Genomic DNA, 8,048 nt, shown 5'->3' with positions numbered 1-8,048 from the left:
TCTTCTCTTTTCTATGACACCTATCTGAAATAAGAGGGAGCAACTCTTCTGGCATGAAATCAAACATACACTTCAAGTTAGCGTCATCATTGAAAAGAAGAGGGCAATTAAAATGTACCGAGTATGACTTGAGACCGGTCACTTGCAATTTGAAGCTATTACTATTCTCAGAGGGTTGCTCATTATGTTGCATAGGCTCTTCATCTCCAAGGCTGCCATATGGTTGCATGACTGGTTTTTCAGTGCCAGAACCATGATCTGTAACTGATATTTCATCTTCAGTCTCCTGTCCATCGAAATGATCGGCCTTGATGTCATCATGTGCTTCACTACTACCCTGGTTTTCTGAAGGGACATCACCATCACCATTTTCTTTAGTGGCCACCTCATCAACATTGCCTTTATTACTTTTCAGAAAGTCAAGAAGACCTTCCTACTATAGGGATGCTAATAGATCCTAATAGGTGTATGTTTCAGAAACTCTTCAATGAAAACCTAAAGAGATGTTATGCTTCTTGGACTGCAGGAATATTTGACCCAGTCCATTTGCTTTTCCCCAAAGAGTAGAAAAATAAGCTTTTCAAGAGTTCCTCATGTCTTTCATCAAATGTGAAAACATGCCTTATAAATGACAAGATATCTGGAATAGCAGAGAAAGAATCACCATTAAACCTTGGAAGGTTCTTCGCATATTTTGGAGGAGGCTGATTTGGGTATCCTTGAATGTCCTTAATATCCAAAGTAGGATACATTTCATGCAATTCCCAAGAAGCCATATTTCACCATATACAAATTTCAGCATGAGATCTCAAGAACAGATGAAATTTTTGTGCCTTATTACAATGGATTTGCCAAGGTGAGCTGTAGATGCCTTCACAACGGCTCTTGTTTTACCTTACAAGCATAAAATGTTCAAAATATGTAAAGAGCAAAGTCTGTGTCCTTTCATTGGAGTCATTTGGATGAGCACATATATTCAATAGTGAAACTTCATTGTTGTTTTTTGGGAAATGGACTTTATCCTCGAAAATGGTGCAAAAAATGTTTTCACACGAACTCGCACTTCTTGAGATAAAGTCTGAAATATCAAGTGCAATCTAGGGGTAACTCATAGGGGGGTCATTGTCACCTCACCAAGCCTCTCCCAGTTTAGGTTGGCTCTCTTTTGGCTCAAGGGGGGTATCCCTAGGTTACAATTGATAGGATTTTAGTGAACTGAAGCTCAAGGTGATATCAAGAGTAAATCCAGGAAAAATGTTGAAAAAAAATCAGGATATAAAAGATGATGAGAGGACCAGAGACTAGTGTATTTTCATTGGCAATATGGGGTCAACCAGGTCTCCCTTGAGAAGGTAATGAATGGATATAGAGTGATGACTAAGGTTGTCCACTACTGACCCTAGAAGATTCTCCTATAGGGTGAGGACTAGGGTTGTCCACTACTACCATACGTGATTATCCTATGGATTTTATAACCTCCAAGACAACTTCAAGGGAAGGTTCTCCATTAGAACTCTTCCTAGGGTTTACAAGATAGGATCCATACAAGGAAAAATACAAAGAGAATGCACCCTCACCATTAGATAAGCACATTTGCACTTGATACACCCGAAAAATAAATCCTCAAAACCTCAAGAGACCACTTACTCATGAAATTGTTGCTCATTATAAACCTTGGCGAAATATCAAAAAATTGTAAATTGCATCCACAAATAGTCTCCTCAATAAAGGTGCATTAGTCTTCCATCCATAGCACAAATCAAAGAAAAATATTCCAACAAATTTCAGACTTGATAAGGAATTCCTCCCCCGATTCTACCATTAGAAAATGAGAGGAAAAACATCTCTATTTATAGGGAAATACTCAGCTTCCACTTACAATAAAATATTAATTTCTTTAGCTAATATCGCCTACTATAGTCTATGGAGGGTTTAAATCCATCTTCTTGAATTAACTAATCTAAATCATAGGAAAAAAGGGGCATTTATGCCACACGTACAAATTTTACATCAATGAGCTCCATATAGAAGGATACCTTCATCAAATAAGTACTTAAGAATGTACCATCTAGCCTCCAAAGGCCCTTCAAAAGTGAAAGCCTCCACAGGGAATGCCAACAAACCATTCTCTAAGAGTACTCCATGGTGAGAAAATGGGATTCCAAGGTGCATGCTTAGCCTTCAAAGGCTCTTCAAAAGTTCCCCAAAGCATATAGATGTCCACAAACTTTTCAAGGTGTACCTGTTACCACACAATCTAGCAAGGGTCCTAAGAGAGGTTCCAAAGGGACTACTACTGGACCAAGTGACAACAACAAGACAAGGACCCACTGTCGCCTCATTCAATGTCCCCTGCTCTTTATAGACTTTCACTGATGGGAGGAGTTCCGGTATAGGAAAACCAATAGAAAGATAGGGGTCAATAGCAATGTACAAAGTGATTTCCAAAGTTATTCAAGGGAGAAACTCAAATAATAGCTTGCTTGCTTCCAGGGCAATGTAAGGGGTTCTCCGAGAAAGGTTCAAAGGGAGACCTAGATCTAGGGAATGTGGATATTCTCCTATACAAGATATCCTAGACCTAAGACTCTTTAAGGAGACAAGGTAAGGTTCTTCAAGCAGTCTTGTAAGATAAAGTACAACGAAGATAATGGGGCCACAAGGAACGTTGGGAAGATCCAAGATTGACCTAGGGTTTGAATGATCTTTAAGAGAGTGTCTAGGTCAAACAAGGATAGGGGAAGGTAACAATAACAATAAACTTCCATTGATTTTTTGGGTAGATAGACCTTCAAAATGCCACTAACCAAAGAATACCTAAACCAAACCAATTTCGGGGCTAGGGCTAGGTGTTCCTCACGAACCAACCATGGGATAGGCCTCAAATTTGGAGGGCTAGTATAGGACACCCCAGCACAATTCCTCAACAACTCACTCTTCAAGAGGATGGCTCTATTGAATTTCGCTTGATGCCCTAGCTAGGTCGTCTAGGTTTAGGGTTGAAATTTTGGAAAGGAGGTGAAAAGATGAGATTTTAGGTGATCACGAACGACAAGGATCAGTGCCTAGCCAATTGGTATGAATGGAGTCAAGATGAATTTGATTTAGAGATTTTCTTTCTACCAAGGAGTCCTTCCTGCAACTTTGCTAGCCTAGAGAGGCACTAGTTAGTTCACAAAAAGGAATTTACACTTCGTTCTACAAATTTTGTTGGAGTTTCAAGGTAAAGGTGCATAGACCAACCCCTAGGAACATTCATTCTTTATGTCAAAATGAATAACATATGCAATGAATCAATATTCCAAGTGTTTCATGAATTCGCATTAATTTTTAGGGCACAAGTAAACCATGACATAACATTCCATATATTAGACAGGTTTCAATAAGAAAATGTGCATGAAAGATCACTTACATGACAAAAAGAGTATATCCATCCATCACATTTGCAAAAATGAAGTGTCATACGAAATAATGATGGAACAGAGTGGGGCAACAAGGAAGGCTCCAAGCCACACATGAAATGGTACAAGGGTAGCTATAATGAGGGAGGCCCACACTTGGGTCTATAAAAGTACGAGGGAGAAATCGTGGTACATGAGTTACCCCGACCTTGATTTTTTCCACCCTTCTTCATATGCCTTTTGCCTTTTATTGATTTTTTTTTCTTTTAACTTCTCGGGGCTCTAGGGAATGAGAGTATGATGTGAATGATATAGCAGTGGATGGCCCCTTAGGGTAGGCCATTTCATCACCCACCAAGGGTTGGGACAATCCTGGGTTCCTTAATGATGTAGGGGGCTCTCATAAGGGGCCCTGGGAACCAGGGTGATAGCCATAATGATAGGGGTAGAGCTCATGTTTGGCTTTTGCCCACATGCTAAATTTTTATGTGTCAACCATAGTTTGCATTTTATGGTATATTTCCTGTTGTAAGTGGCCAAATTATGCTATCTAACTTTCTTTTTAGCTGCATCAACCTCCGAGGCATTGTTCCAGTCTCGACCCAAAGTGTGGACAAGGGGAGAGGGAGGCGAACTCCTTATGGACCCAATGGACAAATGTGGACCTGGATAGGAAATATGTGGAAAGGGGTTATAATGAGTGGAGAGAAGTGGGACCACGCAGCCAAAATCGAGGTTTCCCATGTAGTGCCACTCCTAAAGCTAGTAGCCAATAAAGGAGATCCCATGGGAATAGGATACAAGGCCAACCACCAAGTTGGACAAGGGGACAAGAGTATAGACCAAGCCCATTCTTTCTGCCGAAACCCCCCACTAATCCATGTCCAGATGTGTCCATGATAAGCAAGCAAAAATACCCAATTACCTAGTGGAAGCTATACCTTCGGGGTTGGAAGGCCCACCTTCAAACATACGATCATGAAAAATGGGTGAGGGAACATAATGGCTGGCTCATGTGGCAGAGATGGTGACACATCGAGCTATTTGATGGCTTGCAAGGGGCTGCTGGCTGTCGGCTAAAGTCAACCTAGGAGAAAAAAAAATTCTCCTATGGGTGTCACCCACTAGTGGTGGGTTATAATACCAAAGCGAAAATACAAATCCAAATATCCAAAGAATCATTGGATCAAACACCATTTAAAATACGAAATCGTTTAAGCTTAGTGATGGGTTCCATCAATAGGTATATTTTAAGTCCCATATTGCTATGCTCCAACCTATAAATTCTTTCTTTCCTCGCATTAATTTACATTTTTGGCTATAATGTGCTTAGTAGGAAGACTAAAGGGTGCTTGTCATACTTCGTGGTCTAATGTGGTTTATGTGTAGCCAAGAGAAATTTTTTTACATTTATGGTGCAGAGGCACGTTGGAGGTAGTTAGACGAAGTGTAGGAGGCTTGTCCCCTACATTTACTCTCCTTTGACTTGAAGTGATCCCTATAATCACTCATCTGCATTCACTGACATCTCGAGGTCCACTGAATGTCGATGAACTCAAGTGCATGAGAGGATCTACGGGAACTAGATCCATTGATTTCGAGATTTTGGAGGGGAGCAATCCTCCTTTCAAGGGCGTTGCCCCTCAATCATATTTTATATAAATAAACAAGCCTAAGCGATCATTAGGATCTGAATTTTTGGGAGATAGGAAGATCTATTGAGAGCCACGTATTTGAGACTGTTATTTCCATTTTGATATGATGTATTTGAACTCCATTTTTTGTTAAATAAAGGTTCATTGTTGGTCTACATCTGAGTTAACTTTGGAGGGATGAAACCCTTGGTTTAGTGCCCAACCCAGAGGCTTTAGTCCCTCTCATGCATTTTCTTTTGTCCTTGTTTAAGTAGTGGTATTTCTTTCCTTGTTTAGGCAAAAGTTAGATTGCAAAAATTGTGGTTGTAGGCCTAATTACCACCTCTCTTGTGGGAAGTGTGGTTGAAGAGTCCACAACAACAAGTCAAAAATATGTATTTTTTTTCCTTTGAAAGTTGCTAGGCTTTGGTTTATAATTCTCTTGCATATTTTGTTTTTTCATCCTAGGAGTTAATATCATGTCTTTGCAAATGGATTAGATGCATGTTGTAAGATAAGATAGTTCTTGATGAAATAAAATTCAACTCATCCTTTCCATCTTGATTTGTTTTTAGGTTTATGATCTTTCCAAGAGTAAGAAAGGGTTGATTGTTAGTCTGTAGGTACTACCAGTGACTTGCAAGGATTGGCACACTCATCCTACATCCATTTTGTCACCACCATCCTCCTCCTGGACACCTCATACTGCTCTCAAAATCTGCCACGAGATCATCTTTTCAAGGTCATTGAGGGACACTGTGAGCATGTATTTTTGTGTAATATGGGCCTCTGAGGGGTGCTAAGCTTGGCAAAAATCCTCACATGTCCTTCATACACCCTCATCTACCTTCTCCCACCTTCAAAACACCTTTCTGACCCTCATGATGCTCTTAGATCCAATCTTGTAGAAAAACAAGGAAATCCTATAACAAAACAAGGTATCCTGTAGCATCCTATAGCATTGTCTAAACTTGGTTAGATTTGCTCTAAGATATTGATTTTTGCATTTTGGGATCGAATCATGACCTCCAGGTTTTGAATCCATGATTGGGGATTCCCAAGGACCACTCTAGATCCATCCTTCCTTCACTGCAAGTACAAAACAACAATTGGAATTAGGAGGCATATTTCTACATTTGAATCACAATGAGTATTCTCTTATGCAAGGTGTAAGGATCCTATTACTAAAGATAAAATATCTTACACTCAGTGATAGGGAGGGAAACTCTTCAATGCAAGTAAATTAGACCTAGTTTTTGAATTTACATTCTTAAATTTCCTAGTCATGCGTTGTGGATCAAATTTCCTTTTTTTCAAAGCAATTTGCAAGTAGAGTACTAATTTATATTTTGCTAGTAGAATATTTATTTAATTGTTTTGCAAGTAGAATAGCATGATTTATTTCTGCAATTAGTACAAACTTTTCCTTCCTGCAGCTATAGTTAGTCTTTACATTTGGTGAATGGCACTTTCATTTTTGCAATTAGGATAATGTTCACTTTCCTGCAATTAGAGTAGACTCTTGCCTTTTCATGCAAATTCTCTTTGTAAGCTAGTTGAAGGAGTCGTCTCTGCATACCTTGATTGTGTTGGTTGTCCTGCTATTTTCCATGTATAGTTAAGCAACAACAAACTAAAACAACAAGAGAACTACACCAATTGATGTTAAATATAGTGTATAAACTCAAAAATGTAGAGAAAATATCCTAACCAATAATGATGTTTATTTAAATTTAGGTTGTTGGTTAATATATAGCAGTGGATACCCCCTTAAGGTGGGGCAGTTCATCGCTCACCATGGGTTCCTTAATGATGGAGGGGGATCATCTAGGGCCCATAGGAACTAGGGTGATGGCCATGAATAAGGGGTAGAGCTCATGTTTGGCTTTTTCCCATGTGCTAAATTTGTTTGTCCCAGCCATCCTTTGCATTTTGTGGTACATTTCTTGTTGAGACTGGAAAAATTATGCTTTTTCTTTTCTTTTCAGCTGCATCAACCTTTGGGGCATTGTTTCATGCCCGACCCAAGGTGTGGACAAGGGGAGGGGGAGGATAACCCTATGTGGATCCAACAGACATATGTGGACCCGGATGGGAAAAGGGATGAATGGGGCTAAAATGAGTGGAATGGGGAAGCGGGACCACGCAACCAAAGTTGGGATTTCCCAAGTAGTGCCAACCCTAAAGCTAGTGGCCAGTAAAGGAGATCCCACAGGACTAGGATACAAGGTTAACCTTTGAATCTGACAATGAGGACAAGAATACAGGCCTAGCCCGCTCTTTTCGCCGAATCCCCCCACCAATCCATGCCCAAAAGTTCCCATGATAAGTAAGGAAAATTACTTAACTATACTAATTAAAAGCCATACCTTCGAGGTCGGGAGGCCCACATTCAAAAACGCAATCATAGCAAGTCGACGAGGGACCATATGGCTGGCTCTAGTGGTTGCAAGGGGCTGCTGGCTATCGACCAAGGACCATCAAGCAGGAAAATTTTATCCTATATACACTACCCACATGTAATGAGTAACAGGCTCATCACGATCACTATTGGGTTCTTCCTTGTCTTCTTCATGTTGTTGTTGGAAGTAGGATTCTCTAAGCAAGATGTTAAAATAGAATTATCATTAACAATGTTAAGGTTCTCTAGGGTTTCCTCCTTTTCAACTTGATTGTAAGGACACTCCTCTTGGGCATGAATTTCATTGCATGTTTCAGACCAAGAGATCCCTTCGTGACCAATTATATTGGTTGGAGAAATAGTATTGGGAACACTTTGTTGTGAAACATTGCCTCAAAAAAAGAATTCTTCTTGGGAGGTCTCTCTTTCTTGAATTCTCGCCCAGAGAAATTTTTTGATGGGATCCCCCCTTCCCCTTTTAAAAACTGACAACATGTTCATCATAGCCATTTTCCCTTGCATGAGCTTATTAGTAACTTTATCAAATATTTAGCAAATGCTTGCAAGGAAGAGTCTACCTAGGCACTAGGCTTAGCCATAGGTTCAATTCTA

Source organism: Pinus tabuliformis, chromosome 9 (genome assembly GCF_031772625.1).
Source record: "Pinus tabuliformis cultivar Carrire ecotype Pingquan chromosome 9, CPIR1, whole genome shotgun sequence".
Classification (NCBI taxonomy): Eukaryota; Viridiplantae; Streptophyta; class Pinopsida; order Pinales; family Pinaceae; genus Pinus; species Pinus tabuliformis.
Note: the sequence above shows the minus strand (reverse complement) of the source record.